Below are 26,620 nucleotides of genomic sequence, written 5' to 3'. Positions count from 1 at the left end.
TTGTCTTTATTGTGCTACAGAATAATAAAAGTTAGCAAATGGTATTTGTATCCAGCATTTTACCATATATCTGTAGTTCACCCTTGATAAACTCTCAGCACAACCAATCCAGTTTCCCATATGGCTTTGATAACTCATCTTCCCATGCCTCAAGCAGCTCCTTGTCATATAATGTCAAAACCCTGGGGTGGAGCAATGATTTTAAGATTATCTTCAGGCATCCTAAGTTCTTTGGAAAGTTATCAAAGGTTTTACCATGAGAAAAGCTTCCCTGAAAAACAAAATCGTCCCATTTTATCAATCTTTCCTACAATGAAAAGCCTTGGAGGAGCACTGGGAACATTTTAGTTAGGTAGGTGGGAACTTTATGGTTCAGCAAACAGCTCATTCATCCTGGGTGATCTCTTCTCTCTTAAAAAATGCCAAGCAATCTCAACATACTTTGAATGTCTCTTCATTCAGGCAATCAAGAACTGGTTAAATGCAAACTAATTCCTCTTGAAAAATATACCAGAAGTTCCAGATAGCCATCTATATGTGTTATTAAAGATCTGCAAATCAGTTCTAGCGGTACATCTCAAAACTGTCCTTCGGCATCTGATTCTCCAACCTGGCATTTCCCAGTTGTATAGGATAACAGCTATTATCCTAACCCAAATTGAGGGAGACTAATTTAAATGTGAAGAACTTTCCTTTCGATTATCCTCATTAGTTTGCTGTACATTCTGTATTTTTTTAATAAATGCTTTCAAAATAACTACAGTTTAGCAAGGGTTAGGAAGGGAAGAAATGCCAGAAGCTAGTGAAAAGAGTGTGTCATTTGATTGAAGAATTCTCTCGATGCCCTATATAGTATAGAAGCAGCAATTTTTCATTTCTTGGCTCAAGAAAGAGATGGGATATCCTTAGCATCTTGTCTAGTATCCGGCCTCCTATTGCCCTTGCTGAGTTCCTGTGCCCTGGAATGTGGGTGATGATCTAATCTTTCACAACACCACAATGATACCGGAGCTTCCACTGCTGTCCTCGGCAAATCAGTGCCATCCTGAGCCGGAAATAAATCTGCTACTTCAGAGGAGCTTTCTTTTTCTCTGTCTTATTTCTTCTAGACTACCAGCTTCCTGTGATTAAATTATAACTGAACTCTATTTATGCATTGAATTTGACTTTTTTATTTGAAGTAGCAATCTGGTCCTAATCTCAATGGATACTTACTATGATAATTGTGATTACTCCAGCATGCCTTGCTAATGCAATTCAGCTGCTCCCACTTGCAAAACTTGTGGCCTACAGTTTTGTGGCCTGTGGTCATGGAGATCCTAGATTCTCAAGCACTTTATTTTCTTATATTTCTATCAGTTCCATTGCTAAGGTATTTCACCTTGCTGTTCCTCTTCTCTGCAGTTTTCATGCTACCTGAACAAAAATATCTTACCATATAACAGTGTGTTGCATGTCATATGTTTTCTTCTCTGATTCTGTTTCCCTGTCTATATACACCTTCATCAAAAGTTTTTTTGGCTCTGGAGATTTGGGTACTGAATCTCAGATTTTCTGAATGCAAAGAAAATGCTCCACCATGAGTTGAGGGGGTTTTTTTCCTACAAAAATAAGAATGTAGAAAATTGCCAACTTTTAAGTTGAACTACTAACACACTAGTGTTGTGATTCAGTGTCAGCCTGTGGGTTCAGCAGTTGAATCGGACAATTCTGAGGAGGAGGAGGAGGAGGAGGAGGAGGAGGAGGAGGAGGAGGAGGGGATTGGAGAGCCTGCAGAGGACAGTTCTGAGGCATCGCAGAGCTCTCAGCCAGGCCCCTCCCGTCTGGTTCCTCCTTAGACCCAGCTGTGTGAGCCTGACAGCTTGGATAAAGACGACCCACAGCTGCCCTTGTTCAAGGATGCCCGAAGCAGGAGGCAGACAAGCAGGAGTAAACAAAGGAAGGCAATGGGGCACCTCAGGAGGAGGCAAAGAGAAGCCACGCCTTGAAACTGTTTAAAAGGGGAATGTGTGGGAGGTGCTGGTTGCTGAAGGCAACCATTTGAACAGCTTTTGATTTAGTCATGGTTCGTATTTGTTTTGCTCTGTTTGCTCTGTTTTGGATCTGTTTTGTGTAAATAAATTTGGTGGGCTTACTTCCAGCCTATTGACTTTTGAAAAGGGGTTGTCCCTGACATTTCTGCAGGGCCGGTAGTAGGCTGGAACAGAACAACTAGGTCCTATATTATTGATACTGATTTACAGTGATTCTGCTGGATTTCTGAACAAATTTACTCCGACCATTCAGATTTCATGGTGTATTTCAGGTTCAAAGAAAATGCTGTACCACTGAGCTTAAGGTCCTTTCTGCAAAAACAGGAATTCAGAATGTTACCTATTTTTAAGCTGAACTACAGGCACATTAGGCCCAATATTATTGATACTGATTGAGTGACTTTGCTGGATTTCTAAACTAAATTACTCCTACCATTCAGATTTCATGTTGACATATTTCAAGTTCCCTGCACTTTCTAATTTTCTATTCTTTGTTATGTAGCACCCACCCACACCCCTAAGCAGGCTGCTACATTTTGCATGAACTATAGTTTCTGGATAGCATTTCAAATACAGTCCCTGATAAAGAATATAGATGCATCTATCTATGGAGATTCTCAGTCATTCAGGTCATGGTTGTGCCAAAGGTGCTTTTTCACGAGGCAACTGGACTTTCTTGTTTTTCTTTGAAGATTTTTCACTTCTCATCCCAGAAGCTTCTTCAGTTCTGACTGGATGGTGGGGAATGGAAGGATTTATATTCCTTGCAAACAGCCATTCAGTGCATTGTTTTAGAGAGTCGCTGAGGCCTCTTGAAGGTTTCTCTGTGTCCTTGGGGTCACCTAAGTAGTTCAAATGGGTGTGAACCCTTCTTGAAACTGCTGAAAGGACTGTGTTATGGAGCTGTGCTTTCTGCAGGATGTTTTCTACCCTGTGTCCCTTTGCTATTGAACAAAGGTTCAGGCTGTTAGGGATGAGTCTATGTTATCTGCATCTCAAACTGAAGCGCAAATGGTTCCATTCCCCTCCATCCAGTCAGAGTTGAAGAAACTTCTTGCATAAGAAGCGAAATGTCTTCAAAGAAAGTCCAGTTGCCTCTTGAAAAAGCACCTTTGGGACATATAGTACTGCTAGTTACTTAACAATCCTCTTCCTTGACCCTCTTTGACCCCATTCAAACTGTTGCAAGCAAGGTATATCTCTTCCCCTGGGTATAAAGTATTCGTAACTTTTAGTGTTATATTATATTCATGAATATTCATGAATACCTTTCCTTGTATTATGTATTTCATATTACATTTCCTGCTCCACATGTGATTATATATTTTATTTTTTTTGTATTTAATTTACCCATCATACTTGTATTATAATTACAGTTTAGATCTCATCCTTTGTTAACATTTCAAATACAGTCACTCACGCTTGTTTTGACTTTAATAACTAGACACCCACAATGAAATGGCAACTTCTTCTCCTCAATTATATTTGCTGAAATGAAGAAGCATATCTAACCTGGCAAGGCCAACTCTATTATTAGGCAGGGTGAGGTAGCTGCCTCAGGGTGCAGATGCTGGGTGTCTATATGTAAAACAGTGGAAGCACTTATGGCTGTTCCTTTCCCTTTCCCACTACAGACCTTTCCCTCCCTTGAAGTAAGGAGTGATGTATTGTACGGTAAGTGGACTGCCTGGTACTTACAAAGCTACTTCATGTATTGCTCAATGCACATGCCTAGTATTACACTGTCAGTCAGAAAGAGCAGAAACTTTTAATTTGCCTAATTTTGTGTGATTTTTGCTCATGTAAATAATTACCGAACTAAAGCCTTCTGGGTGGCCTGGCTATAAATCTCAACACAAACAAACTCATAAAACCTTTCTTTCTCATAAAGAGAAGAATACATGAAATCAGCTATTACCGAGTGCCGCAGTTCTTCATGCTGCATTTCTGTTTTTTTCACCTTCCTGTCAATTTTTCATTATACGTAGAAACATCCTAATAGTAAATTTATTTTTTAATGGGGCTCCTTATGAACCATCAGTTTCATGAGGGAGATATTAAGCAGTTTCCATGTAGAAAAAGAATATATCATGCAGGTAGTGCTCATGTTTTGGCCACCTAAGGAGAAGAGGGGACTCATTGGAAAAGACCCTGATGTTGGGAAAGATTGAAGGCCAAAGAAGAAGGGGACGACAGAGGATGAGATGGTTAGATAGTGTCACTGACACAATGAACATGAATTTGGACAGATTCTGGGAGACAGTGTAGGATGGGGGGGCACCTGGTATGCTATGGTCCATGAGATTGCAAAGAGTCAAACACAACTTAGCGACTGAACAACAAAAAGGGCTTCCTTAACAACTGCCCCTATTTAGCAACCATTCAGAGTTGCAATGGCACTAAAAAAAACTTTACAACCAGACCACAAACTTAAAACTATTGCAGCATCTCTGTAGTCACAAGATCACCATTTTCATACTTTGCTGCTGGCTTCTAACAATGGACAAAGTCAATGGAAAAGCCGGCAGTAAAATCATAAGTTGCAGTGACATGATGACTTGCTTAACAACTGTTTACCAATGGAATTGCTGGTCCCAATTGTAGGGGTTGAGTGATGTCTACCTATATAAAAGTTACTTTGTAGTCATCTTAGTGGTTATCCCAATTGTTTTCGTGCAGTTATGGGCTACCGCTGATTGGATCACCTTGGCTCTAGTTACATTCAGTCAAACTAACACAGCTCCTTTGCCAATCATTCAGCTATAAGCATGAAATTTTTTTACATACAGCTGGACAATGTAGAACATTGGAACAGGGCTTCATTTTTGCACCCAGATTTTTTTTCTCTAGTTTAGGCCTACTTATGAACCTTTTATGAGCTAGCAAAATAGTTTGTTTAGAAGTGTTTGCATGCGTGCAGGGGGGAAAAACCAGAAAAGATCACACTTTGGTGAAACATATAATCTGTACTCAGAACAAATTCTTGGCAGGCTTAAATTCTCAGAGTGGCAAGAAAGTGGGAAGAGCCAGAAACAGTTATTTAGGCCCCAGGAAGCCAGCTGCAGCTGTTATTTATCCCAAGCAGGAGGTAGAAAGGACTCTCTTGAAGGAAGTGATGCAACCCAGCAACTAACGGAAGTCCGTCTAATTGAGTTGCAGCCAAGATGAGGTCAAGGGAGACAACCGGAACAATTCTTAAAGCTGCCAAATTCCCCATATGGTAATTTCTGGCTTCCTTGAAATTGCACAAGAAAGGGCAAAATCTTTCCTATGTTGTCCATATTTTCTGAGACATTGAGATTTCAGTTTCAGACCATCACCAAAGAACAAGTGACAAATAGATAGGACTAGGTATAGGATGAACTGCTCAGGTATTTCATTGGCAGCCAATGTAACTGGAGTTGTTACAGAAGTTGCTAAAGATAAGAACTTTATGAAGCTCAAAGACAAGTCTACACTACATGATACTCTAGCTAATCCCTCTGTTCAACTTTTGGAGCTTTAGAGACTAGTGATATGGCACATGCTTTCACTTTCTCAAGCCTTGCTTAATTGCTTAATTGCTTAATTGCAATCAGTGTAAATGCATAAGTGAAGAAGATGTTTTACTATCAATTTTCTACACATGGAGTTGTTTCTTGGAGCTGTAAGATGCTACTAACTGCTAGAAGAAAGAAAAAAGAAAGGAAAAGAGAAAGAAAGAAAGAAAGAAAGAAAGAAAGAAAGAAAGAAAGAGAGAGAGAGAGAAAGAAAGAAAGAAAGAAAGAAGAAAGAAAGAAAGAAAGAAAGAAAGAAAGAAAGAAAGAAAGAAAGAAAGAAAGAAAGAAAGAAAGAAAGAAAGAAAGAGAAAAAGATGCCTGCAGTTAGCAGAGCCATTTGTTCTTTCCATAAGCAAAGGCTGCACTGGAAATTGAAGCTGATTTTACTCCTGGCTCAGATTCTGCACCAGACTAAACTATGAAAGTACTGTGTTGCAACATTTCCTCTCCAGCTATGGGGCAAGCAATTAGTGGAAATGCATTGATTGTCCTGTCACCTGGGATTCCTCCCCACACAAACCTAAGCCCCCCACGTAAACTTGCTGCCATCTCCCCTGCATTTTCTCTGGCCATTCTGAGGAATGGCATAACTATTAGGACAAGGATGTGGTGTCATTTTATACCCTCCCAGTGACCAGCAGAAGAGGATACTCAATAACAACGTGAAGGAATTGAACAGAATGATGGCGACTGTGGTACAGCAGCAGAAAGTTTCTAACATGAAACTATTTGGTACCTCTTTAAACAAATCATGGAAAAAGAATAGCTCTATATAGATGTATATATGAAAGATACAGAGACAAGCGAGACTGTTATCCTAAATGTTTTGTGAGAAAAATTAGACTTTTTTGTAGCCTTTCTGCTCAATGTTTTCCTTTGTGCACACTGGACAGAGAACTTGTTGTATGCCTCAGGCTTATGAACAAGATAGCTGTTTTGGCACAGTGAACTGGAAAGCAGAGCCCTTTGAAATGGCAGAGAGACCTTTGCCCACACCCTGAAGAAGGGCTACGAGTTATAATTCCCATCTCCATTCCAGCTGTGACCAGCCAATCTGTGGTTTTGTGGTATTTTTGTCTGAGGTAACAGCTGCATACAAGCTAGAAACAAAAAACCTCTTGGGATCTCCTGTTCCCAGTCCAATTTTGCAACTGGACCTCCAGTAAAATCAGGGAAATCCAACACTGGATAATTAATGCTGATCTAGTGATTGTATCTATGGGTTAGATACAAGGAGATATAAAGAGACTGATTCCCATATTCTGTAATTTGCAGAACTTCTGAATATATAGAACTTCTTTCTTGTCTGCAATAAGGTATGGATTTGTGAGATTTCTGCTGTTAATTGTTTACTGAAAGCGGGTTCAATTTCTGATGCGTCAAAATGCCTGGCAGGAGGCCTGACAATAGGTGGAGGACACTGGCTAAAAGAATCCTGATCAGTCAAACATAGAAGACTATCCTAGGTGGGAGTAGTCTATGATCAATCCATATTACTCTTGAGAACTAGCTTGGCCTAAAAAAATGGACCTGCTACAAAAATTTCATGGTACGCTCAAAAATAATGCATTGAAATAATTACAGATGCATATTTGGATACAATCAGAAGATATAGATATTTAGTTTCTGGATTCTTGCAAAGTCAGCAGTTATACCACAGGCTCTAAAGTGCTCTAAACTAGGTTGGTCAACCATGAAGTACTATCTTTTTGCCTTCAATTTCTTCATTTGGGTATTTTTTTTAAAGCAGAAAAAAATATAATATCAATACCTACATTTAAATAGAGAATATTTCTGCTATCAGCATCCAACTAAGAAGAATTTGGAGAGGTGGGGGAATCCCATACTAGAATGCCCTAAAAAGGAAAGAGAGCCCTGAATATTTTGTCAAAATTGTGAACATGGATCTTTCTGAATCACATTGTTTCTTGTTGGCATCTTTGAGCAACCATTCCACTTGTGTCCTGTAACTTCCTGTATTTCCGATTCTCCCCATCTCCTTTAGTACACAAGCAAAACAGTAGCATGAAAACAGGATCTGAGTTTTTTTGAGAAGTCTCCTGCTGCTAATCTACTGTCTCAAGGTCATGAATATCAGTGATATCACAGTCATCTCTGTGGATGCCAGATGTTTGCAGATCCACACGGATACCCTCAGTAATTTTGCAGAGGAGAAAAGATGGCTGAAATTTAAAGAATAAATGTCCAAATACTCTTCTACTTAGCAACGCAATACAAGGACAGAGCTGTGCCTGGAGAGAATTTTCCTCTCCGAGTACTGGAAAGCAGTAGAGCAGCAACTATAAAGTACATACTGTTTGACTCTTCTTCATAGCTTCATAGCTCAACATTATGGGAATACCAAAACTGCAGGAAAATCCGTTGTTCATGCACGATGATACACTAGGCAACTCTCTTTTATGAATAATAGAATCGGATGTGAAGCACAATTCTGTTCCCGTAAAAATGCTGAATAAATTAATCTTAGGAAAAAAAATATTTAACATTTGTGTTCTAGGATTGGAACTTTACAACATGGGGGGGTGTTTGCCCTAAAAGCAGAGACTGAAGAGACTAAATGTGGAAGTTTTGTTCCCCTGATAGGATGAATACTAACAATAATAACTAGTGTTTATTTTTCACTAATATATTAAACATGGAGTTACAGTATTTTTAACATGCCTAAATTGTTCTTAGCATCTTCCATTCATCTTACCTTATTCTGAGCTTCAGCTTTGCTGACACAATCTTGATAGATCCAGGTATCTCTACAGTATGTAGCTCTTTAGTAACTAATCTTGCTTTTGATCTCCTATTTGTTATCTTTTGTTTGGGAATCTTCATTAAGATTTTATTGTAGTCATATTGGTTTCTGCTTTCCTCCTTTTTCTTTATTAAAATGTTTGCTGTTGTTATTTTAATATTTTTTAAATTAACTTCTTTCCCAGTGTTGACTTCCTGCTCCCATTAATTTATTCTCCATACAATACAACTTATGATTGTTGTGAGTTTATCAAAACTTGATTTTGTTCCTTTAAAGTTCAAAATGCAGACATGATAACATGGCTTCATTTTCCTTTAAAAATCAAGAACTTCAGCAATCATCACTTTTCTCCAATGTTTCTTCCACTTGACTTCCTCAACGATGTAACCTTTCCCCATTAATTCATGTGAAATCAAGGATGGCTGAGCCTTTTATGTTTTTCCCCATCTCTGAAAGTTGTCAGTAAGACAAGTCAGAATTTTCTTCAAACTACCATGCTTGACAGTATTTGCTTCCCAATAATTTTTTATTCTTAAAGACCCCTAGCATTTTTACTTTATACTTCTTTTTAAAAATTCCAATTTGCTTTTGGAAAGCATTATTTACAAGTTCTCCTTGACTAGATGGACAATAATTAATGCAACATAATACACGTTTAGTTGTTTGTTCATTCATTTATTAAGGAGCCCTGGTGGCACAGTGGGTAAAATGCAGTATTGCAGGCTACCTCTGCCCACAGCCTGGAATTTGATCCTGATGGGACTCAAGGTTGACTCAACCTTTCATCCTTCCGAGGTGAGTCAAATGGGGACCCAGATTGTTGGAGGCAATATGCTGCCTCTGTAAACCGCTTACAGAGGGCTGTAAAGCAGCATCCCCCAACCTTTTGGGTACCAGGGCCCGGTTCCATGGAGAGAGGTTCTTCCATGGATTGGAGAAGGTGTGCTTTCGCATACTGCCTGCATCCCATAGATGGGGCTTTGCTTATTTGCACAGCCATCGCCCAGTGCCAGTCCTTGGACCAGGGATTGGGAACCTCTGATGTAAAGTACTATGGAGTGGTATATAAGTCCAAGTGCTATTGCTATTTTAACCAAATTGCTGTCTATGATATTACCATGTTTATTCACTTAGATTTCTAAGCAAGTTTTGGTACTCAGAACATGCAGTACAATTCCTCCTTTCTTTGTCTTACTTCTGTTCTAGTTGAACAAATTGTATATAGAATTGGAATATTACTGTAGTGAAATGTATCCCAGCAGATTTCACTTAAGCACCTATTACAATAGTTCAAGCTAATTTTATGTATTTACTAGATAGATAGATAGATAGATAGATAGATAGATAGATAGATAGATAGATAGATAGATAGACAGGCAGGCAGGCAGACAGACAGATGATTGATAGATAGGCAGACAGACAGGCAGACACCAAAACCCAAGTAATTTTATGAAATTTATATGATTGGTTGCACAGTCATCCAAATGTTTAGACTGGATTTGGCATTTTTATCCACCTATTGAATCTTTCCCAAGGATCTGGGAGAGGCAGATGTTTTTTGATGGTGTTAAAGGTGTTGTTGCAGAATGTAAGCTGTTTCAAGTAAAGCTGCCTTTTGCAAGTGACTGATGGTGACAACTATGATATCACAGTTGTACATTATATATCGCTACTGTGATACATTGTGTATTCAAAAAGAAATTTGAATATACATTGAATACACAACGTGTGTGTGTGTGTTTATATGTATGTGTGTATATATATGTGTGTGTGTATACACACACACACACACACATATATATGTATGTATGTATGTATGTATTTGTTTTCTGAGGTTTTCGCGGGTGTTTGTATGTGGATCTTTGGTCATTCGGGTTTTTTCCCGCGTAGAAATGAAGGTGTAGGCGCAACGTTTCGACGGAATCCCATCCGTCATCATCAGGCTGGTGGCTTCAGCTTCCTTCTTCTGGGAGAAGCATGTGGTAGTGGCTGTTTGTTCCTCTTTTTTAAACTGCCAGAGGGGGTGTGTTCTGTGGGTGGAGGTAACCCACATCATTGCAAATCCGAACCCACAATGATAACGACGCACAACCACAAAACAGAAACCTAACTACAGCTGCAACATCAGCCACTTTAAACCCCTCCAAACCACACAATAAGCAAACTGACACCCACTATAAAAACATGGCACCACCACAAACACGAAGCCGAACAAAAGCAGCACAACTCACCTGCTCAGGTCTAAGGCTGGCAGCTAAGACCAGCCCATCCACTCAAAACACACCCCCACCCAATCAGAACACACCCACCATTCAAAACACACTCCCACCCAATCAGAACACACTTAATCCCCCACCCAATCAGAGCACACCTCCACCCACAGAACACACCCCCTCTGGCAGTTTAAAAAAGAGGAACAAACAGCCACATGCTTCTCCCAGAAGAAGGAAGCTGAAGCCACCAGCCTGATGATGACGGATGGGATTCCGTCGAAACGTTGCGCCTACACCTTTAGTTCTACGCGGGAAAAGCTGAAGAGCCAGCGTTTGTCCGAGGACGTCTCCGTGGTCATTTGGCCGGCATGACTAGACACTAAAGGCGCACGGAACGCTGTTACCTTCCCACCGTAGTGGTCCCTATTTTTCTACTTGCATTTTTACGTCCTTTTGAACTGCTTAGGTTGGCAGAAGTAACAGGCGCTCACTCTGTTACGCGGCACTCGGGATTCAACCCGCCAAACTGCCTATCTTTTGATCGACAAGCTCAGCATCCTAACCCACTGAGCCACCGCATCCCATACACACACACACACACACACACACACACATATATATATATAAACTATTATTCAATTAATGGGCTAATAGATCCAATTACAGCAATGTTCTCACTGTATATGAGATAGTCCAGAGTTTTCTCCTTCAACTATCACAGGCTTCAGTTTAAAGCCATCATAATCCAGGTCACCATGGTTTGCCCAATCACTTTTCCAATCTTTGCCTATCTTTGTAAGATGTAAGCATCTCACACCAGCAGACCATCATAAAAATAACTAAGACTGTAGTCCGATATATCTCCTCTGGACCATTTGTTTATTCAATCATTCATTTGCAGTATTCTATTTTCTCTTTCTGATTAGATTCAAGGTTGACTCAGCCTTCCATCCTTCCGAGGTAGGTAAAATGAGGACCCAGATTGTTGGGGGCAATTAAGCTGACTTTGTAATAATGCCGCTTGGGGTGTGTGTGAAAGCCCTAATAAGCAGGCATATACATAGAATGAAGGCTACTGCTAAGCTTGTAAGCCACCCTGAGTCTTCGGAGAAGGGCGGGATATAAATGGAATTTAAAAAAAATCCTCTTCCATAGGATGAAATAAAGAATGAGAACAACACCTGAGCATAAGGTTTTAAGCTTTCTTTCTAGGTGTTCAAATCCATGAGGCTATGTTTGTAAGTATTCTATATCCACATATGAACTGTAAAGAAGGGATAATTGTCAGTTGACTTATGTTCTAAAAGTTGTTGGGTCACATTCCCAATCCTTGCTTTTGGAAGATAACTTACTTCATGAGCCAATGGTTTCTCTCTCCGGTTCAGTTACAACATTGCTTTGATTTGATTTGATAAGGTGAACTGAATACAAACATCTGATTAGAGAGAGAATGTATTAAGGACTCTCCAAGTAAGGTCTTATTAGCTCTCCCTGTTAGTTCACTCAGTATATTCACTCTTTAGGATCTGGCTCTTATATTCTAATAAGCACCTATTTAATTACTGTTTCACTGTTCTTCATATTCCCTGTCTAGTTCCTTAATGAGCTACTATACTGCCTTAAAGAAACAAAAATGCATTATAATATTTTGGTCCACAGATACTACAGCAAAAATGCCCTGCTCCCTCTCTGAATACATGACCTCTGCCATCACTCCTTTCTGGCGCTAGCCACTATTTGGGGAAGAAGAGGATCTCCAAGAATACATCAGCAAGTTCATATCAGTCTTCTGAGGTTTCATTGTTATGTATATAGGGCTTTCAGTTATTTTAATGCCTCAGATAAGCTCATTAAAATATTATTCAACCGCACATCTTCAAAACAGTCTGTTACCTGATATTGGATGCATGAAATTGCACAGAACAGCAGCTGCTTGAATTGGTCCATTGCAATGATAATTACTTCTTCTTTTTTTGACAAAGGCAAAGGTGTCAATACATGATGCAATCTAAAGCCTGGATATGAACATATACTACTCCTGGACCTTCAAACAAAATAGCAAAACATACATGCTGTGGAAGAAACTTGGGACGTCTTATTTTTATGCACAGATTGTCTCTCACTAGTTTGGATGTGTGACTTATGAGTCAGCTAATAAAGGTGAAAAAACATTTTTTCAGTTCTTTAAAATGAAAAATAGGCTAGTCGCTTGTCCTACTTAGCAAAACCCCACCATCTCTATTTGAATAAAGCTCCACAAAGGAGGGAGAGAACAGGTCCTTAATTTGCCCATCAATAGTTTCAAATGTATGCTAATATGCATAAATGAACACATTTTTTTACATTGAGCTCTAAGATAGCCATGTCTGTGTGTGTTTGTGTGTGTTTGTGTGTGTGTGTGTGTGTGTGTGTGTGTGTGTGTATTTGTTCATTCATTTGTTCAATGTATGTAGCCTCCCATCTCTGTTTTGCGGCTCTGGGCACCTTACAATTAAAACATAAATAGTACCAAAAATAAAATAAAAAATAAAATATCCCAAAACATGGAATGGCATTAGAACCATATTTGTGTTTTCTGTATCTGTGTTCTGTATTTGCTGTATTTGCTTATTGAGCATTGGCAGAGCTGTCGATAACACCTTGTTGTTGCGGAGAAGGCTAAATTTATCTTTTACTGGAAGTAAATATATGCCTCAGATTCAGGCTGCCCCTCTCTCATGCTTCACCACTTCACCTCTTTGAAAGCAAAATTCACCAGGCTCAGGATAAGGTTCTGGGCACTTCCAGCGAGCCACAATAAATGAATTGCAACATGATTTTTTTAAAAAACTTCTTTCCATTCCCTCCTTCTTGCAGCTATCTTTTCATTTTTACTGTATTAGATAATATTTCATTATCTTGGATGATTTTCATATAGCCAACAAACCAAAATGAAATGGAATTGAAAGCAAAATATGCAACCACTTTCCTCCTTCCTTCATGTGAATTGCTATCAAATTAGTCCAGGTTTACACAGTTCTTACATCCCATCATATGTGACAAGTGGCTCAGACAGGACTTGCTCCAAGCTATGTTCTTGGTCCTACTTCTTAAGTGGTTTTGTGGTAGATATTTTTAGGCAATCAGAGATTCCATTTGCTGGCGAGTACTATAGAATATGTTTCAGATTAATGATGTTACCAGTGTTGTTTGTGGAAGGCTATTAGGAATAGATATATACAATGTTTATATGAACAGAGTGGAGCTTTTTCTATCAGAATTCCAGAATTGATTAAGGGATGATGAAACTACTGGTTCTCTGATAGAGGACTGAAACAACTACTAGAGAATGGCCAAAGTATCACGAAACAACATGAGAGCATTCACTGTTTGTTCCAAGGGTGTACTAAGTAGAAACACACTATTATCTTTAAAAATCTGTATCCTATGAGCATGAACAAAAGAAGTATAACTCAAATATGGATTCATTCAGAAATGGGATATAAACAAATAAAGCAGTGATTAAAGCCTGCATTGCAAGGCTGTTGTCATCAAAAATGTACTGTTTTTGTATCATATGCTATTTTTCATGTAGTTTTACTATGCATGTTTTTGTCTTAATTATATCTTTTTGACCTTAACATTCTGTATAAATATTGCCTCCCCTTTAAGAAAAATTAATACAGTTTAGAGGCATCCTGATTCCAAATTACTCTGGGCAGCTCATACTTTAAAAGTAGGAACAATAAAAATAGGTCATACGTGTCTAGAAAGCAAACCACATCTTTAATTAACCAACTGTCCCAATTTTGTATCAACCAGGAGAGTATGATTAACAAATTCTGGTAGAAATCAAGATGTGAAATCACAATCTCCCATAAAAAATAAAGGTATAAAAAAGTGTGAGAGGTGTCAGCCAGTGCTTAGCTCTTTGAAGAGCAAGAATGTATATCAAAGATACATTGCTAAATGTAGATACATATATCATGCATGTAAAAAGCTGTAAGATGCTTGCAAGATTATGAGTTTTCATCGCGTGTGAAGAAATCTTGAAATCTTGAAATAGAAGGATGATGTATCAGGACAAGCCCACTTCCCAAGAGTGCCTCCTCCTGGGAAAACCTAGTGTTACAATACTTCCAGGCTCCAACCTTTAAAAGCCCTTTGTTACCTATCTGCCAACACTTTCTCTACAATTTTCATCCTTGGCAGCTTAACCTCCCCCAAACTAATCCATTAACAGCTCAAAGGAGGAGGAAAATAATGATGACAAATAAATCAGGTCTGTGAGATTGATGAATGATCCCACTATAGATACCAGTATATGCAATTAGCTATAGGGATGACCAAATGTCCTGTTATAAATTAGTTATATATTAACCCCAGGAATGTATCAACAGTATTGAATCTGATAAGGCCTTTAACACTGTGTAGAATACAAGAAAAGAAAAATGGAAATCTTCCTTAAAGTTGTATTAAGATAATAACTAAGATAAGTTTATTAAGATAATAACAGATGGTAACTTGACTGGGCAGTGTCTAAATCTGATTAGATAAATATATATTCTATGATCACTTTAACCCTGATTTGGAGTTCTATGCCACCATTGTCTGGATGTACATAATACACAGCTACATACTGAGGTTCACAGCAGCTGTGTTTATCTAACACACTGAGCCAAAATCACCATATAGCACAACATATTACATGATTCAAGACATAGGGATTTTTTTGGTTCAATAGCCTCATAAATGAGTTGCAGTTAAGACCAAACTTTATGTTCTTCAAGAAAAGTCTGAAGAGTCTCCCACTGCTTTGGTGTTTCTTTTGAAATAAGAAGTTAGCTTAGATGCTGTGATTAGGAGTGATAGAATAATGATAATACTAGCAAAAAGATCTGTGCTTCTACAAAGACAATCTAGCTTGGAAGAGAACACAGAGTTAGTCAGAATGGCAAGGCAATAACTAGCCCTTCTCCTACTTCATATTAGCAATGTCCTTTTGCTACTTTTTGCCACTAATAGATGCTATATGAAATTCTTTGAAAAGTTTACTAGGATTGTACAAGCTTGGGGAGGGAACATAGAATCAGTAGCAATGGGTTTTTGGAGTTGGATAGATCAATTTTTCTATCCTGGGAGCCACCTTTGGCCAAAATGTACATCTGCAAAACGACTACTGTTTACTACCTCCTTCCATGCCCTATATAATTGTAGGGTTACAGTGATGATTTTTTCTATCCATTCTAACTCGCTTTAAAGCATTACTATTATCATTTTCCACTTATGTAGTCGACCACCTAATTTAAGTTTGAAATTAGAGTTATTTATTACTGATTAAACTTGTTGCATGCATAAGCTGAAAAGCTGGTCTTTAAAATTCTAAATATCTCCTTGTTTTAGTAGATAGAATATACTGCACTACCAAGTGAAAGTAAATCAGCTATCATGTAATATTCACTAAACAGACCTTATATTTTTTCTGACATCACTTCAACCTAATATCTGCAAGTTCAGGTATTACTATCAAGTACTATGTCATAGACTGATGTGACTTGTGAGTCAATTTTAATGTTCACTTACAATCTCTTTTAAGATTAGTATAGGAGAATTCATGTGGTCCTGGCAGCTACACATAATTTTCATCTGGAGCGTTTTGGAAGCAAGGCGGTCAACCTACTTTCTTTCCCCATACGTGGAATAGAGGTGCTAACGTATAAAGAGGTTTATTTGGTTTTGGATTTTGGCAGCATATGGGTAGCCATTATGGTTTATAAATCAAATTTTAGTAGCTGTTATTACTTGTGCTTATTCTGTAAATCCTAATTAAAACAATTGCTTAGTAGACCATGTGAACCCACACCAATAACACAATGAATAGAATTTTATGGCCTGCTTTAGGACAAGCTGCTACAATAAACAAAGGGATTCAGCTGGAACTGCTGTGCCAAAAAGCAATTTTGACCCTACCTTTGCACACATTTCTTCCTCGTATCTCTTGACAACTCTTTGTCTGAAATCCAAATTTATAAACGTGGTAGGGAGGAGACTGCTGATAGATAATCTAGTCTTGGCAGGCCATGCTGATGACGTTTTGAAGGCAGAACTGAGGTGACTATACAATCAAAAGCTGCACTGTGTGAAGTCCCTATCAGCATGTGAGACTCTAGGCAATATTGTCTGATGGAAAAAAAGTCCACCTTCTTCTTTGCATGAGTCAGGCCTGCCTTGCTTCCCTAACACCTGGATAGGAGAGAATGAGGCAAAAGCTCTTTCAGACACAATTTCTCCCTAGGCCAATTTCTCCCTCTTTGGTTTCCTTTTTTGGCTTTGCTAAACTTGTTTAGCCCTCCAGACACTTCTAGAGGGACTGTGTTAGAAGAAAGCTCCAAGAGAAAAGGATAATTTGCTTGATATTATTTAAAAGGACATAAGGATTATCTACTCTTTAAAGTTTTTTAGAGGAGGTACAGATTGGACATGTACAGTGATATTGTGAGTGGCTGAGTCTATTACTTGTCACTCAAGAACAAATTAATTTTGTGCTACTTTTCAAATGTTTTCTCTACTGCCATATATTATACAGCTTTAAAGATCCATTGTGATTTTACAGATAAATTATAGTGAAAGAGAAAAAACTGTCATAAAATCCAGTTTGCAAGCATTCATAGCATACCAATAGCAATTTCACCACTTGTATGGGCCCCTCTGAACCTGCCCCTAGGAATTTAAAGCTTATTTCAACCCATTCCAAAATGGATACCCTCCAGAATGAATTACAACTCCTATCATTTCCAGACAGTCTTGGCACAAAATTGGAGAAGGTTGGTTTACCTAATGTTGGGTTTGGATATTTATAAGTTTAATGAAATAGAGTCAAAGCCTTCTTATATTTGATAGATGTAACTTCAGCCTGTTTTAATAAACTTTAAAAGTTGAATATTGAGATCTGATAATCTATAGTCTTTTCTACCAAGCAATGGATGCGGTATCGCCACTCCCTAAGTCCTAGCTAGATTTCAGGATAATCTGATTATTTGCTTTTGAAACACATGGGGCTGAAGTTGCTGATTCCTAAGTTCACATATTCTACTCTTATAACATGTCCTTCCAGATATGTGTCAGAATTATGTTTCCAGTGTTCTGTCCTATTAAACATGCTGGTTGCAATTGGGTACTATATGGGTTGTAGCATAGTGATATCTGAAGTCTTAAGTTATGTACTAATCTCCTCCGCACGGTACTATAATTCAACTCAGCATATACTAAAGGTAAGCATATACTACTGAGACATCCGAAACCATTTCTTTTCCTTTCCTCTTTTTAATTCCAGGTTGTAAGCAAAAAGACAGAGGTAAGACCAGTGGTCTTTAATCTTTAGGTAAAGGTAAAGGTTCCCCTGCACATGCGTGCTAGTCGTTTCCAACTCTAGGGGCTGGTGCTCATCTCCGTTTCAAAGCCGAAGAACCAGCACTTGTCCGAGGAAGTCTCTGTGGTCATGTGGCCAGAATGACTAGACGTCAAAGGCGCACGGAACACTGTTACCTTCCCACCGTAGTGGTCCCTATTTTTCTGCGTGCATTTTTACGTGCTTTCAAACTGCTAGGTTGGCAGAAGCTGGGATGAGTAACAGGCGCTAATTCTGTTACACGGCACTCGGGATTCAACCCGCCAAACTGCCGACCTTCTGATCGACAAGCTCAGCATCCTAACCCACTGAGCCACCGCGTCCCTATCTTTAATCTTTAGTGAACAGTTAATAAATAAACATGACAAGGTCCAAGAAAATATAAAATCAAGTGGTTTAATTTCAAACAGTTGTAGGCCCAGATATTTATATGGTTGTCTTAAATTAACAAAGAATTTGAAATAAAAAGTGGCTTCTATCTTACAGCTAGCCTTCTAATCTTTGATTCAGAGATGAATAAACACATAGCTCTACTAAAGAGATGCGTTCCAATATGAAAAGCAGAAAGATAACATGAATTGGAAAAAATATAGTACCTCATTTCCTTGGCTTAAAAAAGAAACAAAGGGTGGGGGGGAAGCCCTCAGAATTGGAGCCAAGGAGAATCATACAGAACTTGGATCTTAATCTTTGCACCACACATTTACTTAATGAGTAATGAAATATACTCGCCCATTCTGTACCTGGAAGAGGTGCTCAGGAAGCAGAGCAATGACTGAAGCAGACATTAGTAAAGGCTGAATCATGACAACCTCACCATCTGTGCTCAGAGGCAAGGGGAATTCTGATATTCTGAAACCATAAATCAATCTACCTGCATGGTGAAAAGGAATCTTACAGATTCTATTTTACACTATTAAGGGAATTACTTGAAAGAGGGTAAATTTGCTGGCTGGCTAGCTAGACAGCTAGTCAACCTTTGGTGGAAGGGTATTTCCTTTCTATTGCACATTATACCTTATGTCACAGATCTGGAAAAATGTACACAGCTGTCTGGGAATGTGACTTCACTCCTTCTGATATATCTCTTCTTTCCTTCCTTCCTCTTGGCGAGTTGCTTTATCCTTGTGCTGTGGGCATTTCTAAGATTAGGTAAAGTTGTTTCCAGCCGTTCAGAAATGCCTCTGCAGTTCTCCATCAGTCCACAAGAGGAAAAGTACTTTCGTTGAAGTTTGTATTCCATGATGCCCATTTCTTTATGTCCAAAAATGTATTTTAACAAAACATAAGACCCCTTTGGCCCACAAGGGCATAAAAAACAGGAAAGCAATTTCATCTGACATTGGGACTGATGCCAAAGGCTGTCCTTGATTGTATTGCAATTTTTCCTTCAACAACGATTGCTCAAGCCAAAGAAATGGCAATCTGATCTAAGTATACTCTACATTTAGGAGGACATGAAAAATCTGTCCGCTTTTAATAGGATGCTGGGGTTTTCTGAGATTTGTATCTGTGTTGAATGGCATTTTGTTTTTTTAAAGTTTCACCAATTCTATTACATAAACTGAAATATAGGGCAGCCTTCCCTGCCACAAGGTTTCAACACCTCTGAAGGTCTGGCAAAGGCTGATGCACAAGGGGACAGTTAAGTAAATGGGTTTCATATTTTCAGTGATATTTTCTTTGAAGCTTGGAGCTTGAATAAACCATAATAACTCAATTATCACGTCATACAAAGGCATAAACCATGATTTACAAATCACAATAGTTAGGTTCATACGGCCCATTCAACCGAAACAAATTTGGCTTACTGGCAAAACTACACTATACCTTAGGGTAGAATAGTGATACTATTTATCCAGATATTTATTTTTAAAATCTAAAACTGTAACTCTCGGCATTCTTTTTAGTTATAGAGATGTGGGAGGGGGGGAATGGGTTAGTTTATAGTGGCAAAAAATCAGGAATCATCTGATAGCACCTTTTCTAACTAACAAATTTTATTAAAGGGAGTAAGCTTTCATCTGATACATAGATGAATAATCAGTTTTTCCCTCAGTCCCCCACAATCAGCCTGATACCATTTTAAATCTTATATGTATGAAGAAAGCTGCAGCTGATGAAAGCTTCTGCTTTTTAATGAAATCTGGTAATTGGGAAGATGCTGTCAGACTTCTCCTCATTATAAGTTATTTTCCTGTGGATGCTGGAAATTGAAGTTTGAAAAAACAGTAGAAGAAAAAAAGCGCTAAGGATATATTGCATATTAAGTTAAGCAGACATTTCTTAATAGAAGAAGACACTGCTCATCTAGCCTAGATAGGTCTAGATCAAAAATTCCTCAAGCTGTTATTTGCCTCCAACCCAAATATGCGCCTGCAACTCAGTTTGGAGTTTCACATAAGTAGACACCCTACTCATTGGTTTGTTGGAATTGATTTCTTTAAAGCCACATCATTCATTCCAAACCACTCCTTGCAAGTCCACTGTGGTTCCTAATCAAAAAATAAATTTTATCACAGACAGAATCATGTTTGATCAAGTCTTGCCTTTTTATGTTCCCATCCTAGCCAGGACCTTTTTTTTCCACAATCAAGAGGCCTCTTTCAACTCGCTGGAGCCTATCATTTTCTGCTGCTCTAGACTCAGCCCATGGTTAAAGAGAAAAATGGTTGAACATGAATGCACAAATGAGGGAAGTGTGAAAAGTAGCACCTACTTCTTGCATAGGCCCAGTTCTCCGCAGACTTTATCCAAAATAGGAGGGTTCTATGGCAACAAGGTCACCTGGGAAAAATCATCTTTCAGCACGTCACACACACACTTCTTTGTAGAAAGAGACAAATTTGCAAAGCAGGAGCAGAGCCAATGTGGTCTGTCATAACATGCTCAGAACAGGAAGGGTCCCCTTCCCACTCCATTTCTAATGCAAGCTTTCTTACAAAGTCTCCTAATACCACTGAGAGTATCCAATGTTTCCTTTCTGGTCTTCGAATCTTTCCTAATTGTTATCTCTGTGCAGCTGTCTTTTAGGCAAGTTTTTAACATGTACTCTAAATGATATGCACATGAATACAGATAGTATATTCAAAATACTGTTTCACTGTCAGCAAATGCAATCCCAAGAAAAGATGGATTCTGAACTATATATAAATTGTGCAGCAAAACTGGGGATTATACAGATTTGTAACACTACATTTCAGATCTATTTTGAATGTATGTCTGTCAACTGTTTGCCCTCCTAATCATCAGAGATTCCTAGCAATCTTTGGTGAAGAGACAGTATTATAATAGTTGGGGGATCTCTGGTCTCCGTTAACATACAGTTCCTAAGATTCCCTGGGAAGCAGAGAGACACAAACAAAAATAAGTGTAGGCAAAGAGAAATAATTTGTAAATTAATGCATAATGCAGGATCAATTTTTTCTTGTTCTGCTATATGCCAGGAGAGTGGTAAGTGGTATAAAGGTGTAATAGTGAACTGCTTTAGAATAGTAGAGACCAGGCCTAGGGCAAATCCCTAGTCATACAGTATCCATTAGATAGCTAATCTCCCTCTCTCATAATGAAGATATACTACACCTTAAATTCTCAGAGGTATAGAGGAGATTGCATCATCTTTTTTTTCTCCCCTGAGCTATTTTAATCATTAGGGAAACAACAAAAGTTGATACAGGAAGGGAAAGGATTTTCCACACACAGTCCTTGTATCTATTTGTTCTCTGGCTTATTGTTAGTTAAATGAGTTTCTGTGTTTAAGAGACAAAGGAGAACTTCCTATTTGTCTCTTTCTGCAAGAAGTAACAAGGCTTTACTGTCCTATGTATTGCTTAATAAATCTAACTACTTCAAATATAATGGATAAAGTTCATCAGTAGCTGGGTGCAGCCCACACTCAAGGCAATTATGGGCATTTTATTTTTTTAACAGGCTGTTCTAAAATTTAATTATTCAGTATCAACCAATCAAATCATTATTATGGTGATATATCAGCATAAGTGATTCAGTATTATTTGTACTCTGGATATGCCCAGTTGCCCATCCTATAACAAGAGTTCCTGCTGAATTCCAATTATCAGCAGAGTAGATATAAGTGCAATTAATAATCTCCCACATCTTTCTGAAATACCATCTTTGATATTATAGAGCTGTGCCAAACATGGTGGCGAGCACATTCTGTCTTTCAACCTTCATTTTCCATTGGAGAGAAAGACTCAGCAACCTGGTGCATTGCAAATTGCATGAGCAATGCAGAGTCTCAATGGCATGGGTTTGCTGTTTGTAGGGATAATTTGCAAATCCAGAATACTGAGATTAATAAACGTGCAAATAGGCTCAGTAAGTTGGGCTCATAGACTGGCATAACTCTTCAAAGAGGAAGTGGGTGCTAAACAGGTCCTGAGGGTTCCTTGGTGCTCTCTGAGCTTGGTTATTTTCTTGCAGATATTTCATTACCTAGTTTGGGGAATGAAACTTCTGCAATAAAACAACCAAGCTCAGACCAGCACCAAGGACTCCCCATTTAAAAAAAAAAACAAAACACCCTCCCGAGGTACAAATATTCTCCTTTATTGGTAAACATTTCCTTCCTCTCACTGTGGAGTCTCTGACCATGTATCAATTCTCTGCATATGGCATCCTGCAGTCTATATTTCTTAGTCTGCTCTCAGGTCTGTCAGTCTATCAGAGCAGGAAACCACTTGTTTGGAACACCGGAGAGCCTAAAATGTCCAATTCTTTCAGTCCCTTTCTTGCTCTAAGGTTCATCAGATTTCTCGTTTTACTTCTGTCTGTAAAATGGCACGAAGCCTTTCCATGATGAGTTTCTGCTATGTATCATTTTCCTGGCTTCTTGCAGATCATTGGGCTTTTGTCCCAGGTCAAATCTCTTGCTGTTGCTGCTGCTGCTGCTGCTTCCCCACCTTCCATCTTCACTCCCTCCTTTGGGCCCAGAGAGAATGGGTGTGAAAAATTCCTGGCCCAGCTTCAGAGAAGAAGCCTGTTCAGACAACAGCAGTCAGGAGTACACGTTGGGGCTGCTCTGAATTCCACTTCCAAGAGGCAGAAATGGGAACAGAGCCAAAAGGGACTTGTCAGCTGAGCACCCGACCACCTTCCCTAATTTCTTCAATGTCCACGCAGTTCCTCGGACTTTCAGCAAATGAGGTTCAAGAAGGAGCCATGGGAAAGGCTGGGAAGAAAACATAGAACAATTTATTGTGGAGAGCAGGCAGGAGTTGAAGTACAAAGATGGGAGGAATGAAGGGAGAGAAGTATATGCGTGCCTAGGAGGGGGTCTTCAGTGCATCCAGATGGCAAAGACAGGTGTGAAATGAAGACATCACAGGCAACAAGGTTTGCGTAAGATAAATGAATTCCTTATGTTTCATCCCTGGATATGTGTCAATTGGCAGATGATTAAAATTATAGAACTCAGTCTCAATAATATTTACCCTGTTCAGGCTGATGCTATAATCCATGGTAACATGCTAAGTCCCATTTCTCTATCTGAACTAGAAGAGGCAGCCAGCTAAGCTGCCATTCTGAATATTCTTCTTATTCCTGTCAATAAAAAAAACTTAACTGGAGATGTAGGGAATAGATTCAGAGACTCCATGACAGGAACAGAATTCAGACTCTATTGATCTGCTCCACACTGCAAAGGCTGATATAAAAGGCATTAAAAGAATTCTGAACTGTATAATACTTGCCATCAGAGAATTCTGAACTGAAGAATTAGTTTAGTTATCCAAAGTAACCAAAGCTTTCCATATGAAAATCAATTTGTGGCTAACCTCTATTTTCTTCATTTTGGCATGATTTTTAGGGAGAGTCATTATGCTGCTGATCTTCTACTGGCATTGTTTATATTGCAATTGTCAGCATTTTAGTGATGGACACTGGCCAATTGCATCAGCTTTGATGGCCAAGGTAAGAATTGCTATCACAAGCCACTGTATTATACTGATCTGTAGCAGATCAGTAGAATACAGTGGCTTGTGATAGCAGGTCTTACTTTGGCCATCAATGCTGATGCAATTGGCCAGTGTCCATCATTAAAATGCTGACAATTGCAATATACAGTAAATACTTAACATAGCAGGATAAAAAAGTACATAGAAGAATGTTTTGAGATCAAACTCTAAAGCTCTAGTTATGTAATACAAGCATTAAAAGAATGAAGAACATAGCATTGTCTGTAATCCATTATTGTAACTTAATGTTCCTGAACCTAATATCCACGCTGTCTGGGGATACAATAGTAATCCAGCACATCTGAAGGACATTAAAAGTTGGAGAAAGCTGATGGAGGTGGAAAGTTGTGGGTCAGAAAAGTAGTGTTAATTGTAGTATATTTATTCATTATTCTTGACCTCCAATTCCAGTTGGTAAAAACCATTCAATCTTTACTCCCTTGGGGGGAAAATCCCATTGCATTTCAAGTATTTTCTAACTTGCTTTTTCAGGTGCTTATAGAACTTTACATGTCTTTATGTCATGGAAAAAAATCAAACATAATTCAAAAAAGAAGAGCCAGAGAGAGAAACTGGAACCAGATATTTCAACTATTTGTGGTACTATATTGGGTCTTGATTATTGTGTTTCTTTGTTGCTTTCTCAAAGCAGATGACAGCTGTTACACAGAATTAATTTTTATCTTGAAGCAATAAGGGAGGCTAATGTCTTCTCCCATCTATCTATACAGTATACAACTTCTATCAGTGGAACTGAATACAGTGTTAACATCCCTCCCCCTTCCCTTGAAAAAAATGGAAAAGAAGATGGCATTGTTACATTTGAGAAATGCCTGTTATGGCTAGAAATCAATAAAAATGCCTTCCCTTTTGAAGGATTTTAGAAAACAGTTTAGATTGTTAACCTATGGAACCAATTAGATGATAATAGAATACATTCTTTGTCCTGTGAATGTCCCTGATTCAATCTCTGATTATCTCCAGTTAAAAAATATTGGGTAACAGGAGATGGAAAAGGTCATTCTTTTCCCAGGACTTCCAGAGGTGCTGTCAATTAGAATAGGTAATGTTGAACTACATAAACAAATTAGGGGATGAGTTTACATGAACCTTTCTGCACACCCAAAGTATATGCAATTTATGATTAAACAATCCATGAGACCTAGGCTGAAATCCTTGTTCAAACATGATGCTCCACTGCAGCCTTGGGCAAGCCTCAGTCTATTTCAACAATTTTACACTAAAGTTATAAGAAGAATATGGGAGAACTCCAACTATGCCACCCAGAACTTATTTTGGGAAGGAAGAATGAAATGCAAACAGGATAGAAACCTCTGTTTATGTAAGATAGGCAAGAGGCCAGGTAATAATTGTTAAGAAAAAAATCCCACCCAAGTGTTAAATTTTACAATGTAAAGTACAGGAAGTCCTCGACTTACAACCACAATTGAGCCCAAGTTGCTAAGTGAGGCAGTTGTAAATTTTGCTCCATTTCTTGCCACAGTTGTTAAGTAAATCACTGTAGCTGTTAAGTTAATAATATGGTTGTTAAGTGAATCAGGCTTCCCCATTGACTTTGCTTGTCAGAAAGTCGCAAAAATGATCACATGACCCTGGGACACTGCAACCATCATAAATATGAACCAGTTGCCAAACATCTGAATTTTGGTCAAGTGATTATAGGGATGCTGCAACAGTCAAGAGTGAAAAAGGTCATAAGCCACTTTTTTCAGTAACATTGTAACTTCGAACAGTCATTAAATGAACTGTTCCAGTCCTGAGAGTAGCCCAGGTGTTTATTACAACCAGAAACAGTAAAATATCCAATTGTAGGCTACTTGTATAAATACATATATAAAAATGCACTGAGCATGTTCTAATGATGAATAAGAACACAGATAATAAAATTAATTTTAAAAAGTATTATTAAAAAAGATGAATGTATCCAAACAAATGATAGTACAATGTCCTTGACTTATAGCTATTTGTTTAGCAACCATTTCATCTATATTATAGCCAAAAGGCTGGCCCTATTAATCATTAACCAGCAAAATAAAATTCCTCATCACTAGTTGATACAGTCCTATTAAAGTTTGGATATGTTCCACCAACATGTAATAAACAATGGCATCTGGACATTTTGCAATCTCCTATAAGTTAGGCTATAAGTTAAGTTATTAAACAGATTTTACTGCACAGAGGGTACAGAAATGTATTCCTTATTGATAAAAGCAGAAAACAAAACAGATCCAAATGGCTTGTAAATTTTGATAGAATTCAAACTAACATTTTTAGACCTAACTACCTCTATAAAATCACAATATACTAAATCTAAAAATAATATTTTCAAATAAATGAACTGTTGTAAGTCGAGGACTACCTATATACCTACATTATACCTATTCAGCCCTGGATGGCCTTCCATAGTCTGCCAATTGTAGATGCATTAAATCACAGTTCTTATCAGCTGCAGACAATATAGCCATTGGAAAAAGGAACAAGGGGAGAAGAGAAGAAAGGAGATCAAGTGCCAACATCTGATGCAATATAAGGGGCTGTATAATTTTTTTCAGTCTAACCACTGTTTTTCTATGAGGTTTTTCGGGCTGCACTTTGAATCAAGTGAAGAAATAATCAGGGCCAAGAGGAAGAAAATGAAATTCAATGTAGAGAAAATTAAGATTTTACATTTAGGCAAGAAAACCCAGG

The sequence above is a fragment of the Vipera berus genome, assembly GCF_964194415.1.
Source record: "Vipera berus genome assembly, chromosome: 6".
NCBI classification, from domain to species: Eukaryota; Metazoa; Chordata; class Lepidosauria; order Squamata; family Viperidae; genus Vipera; species Vipera berus.
This window is presented reverse-complemented; position numbering follows the sequence as displayed.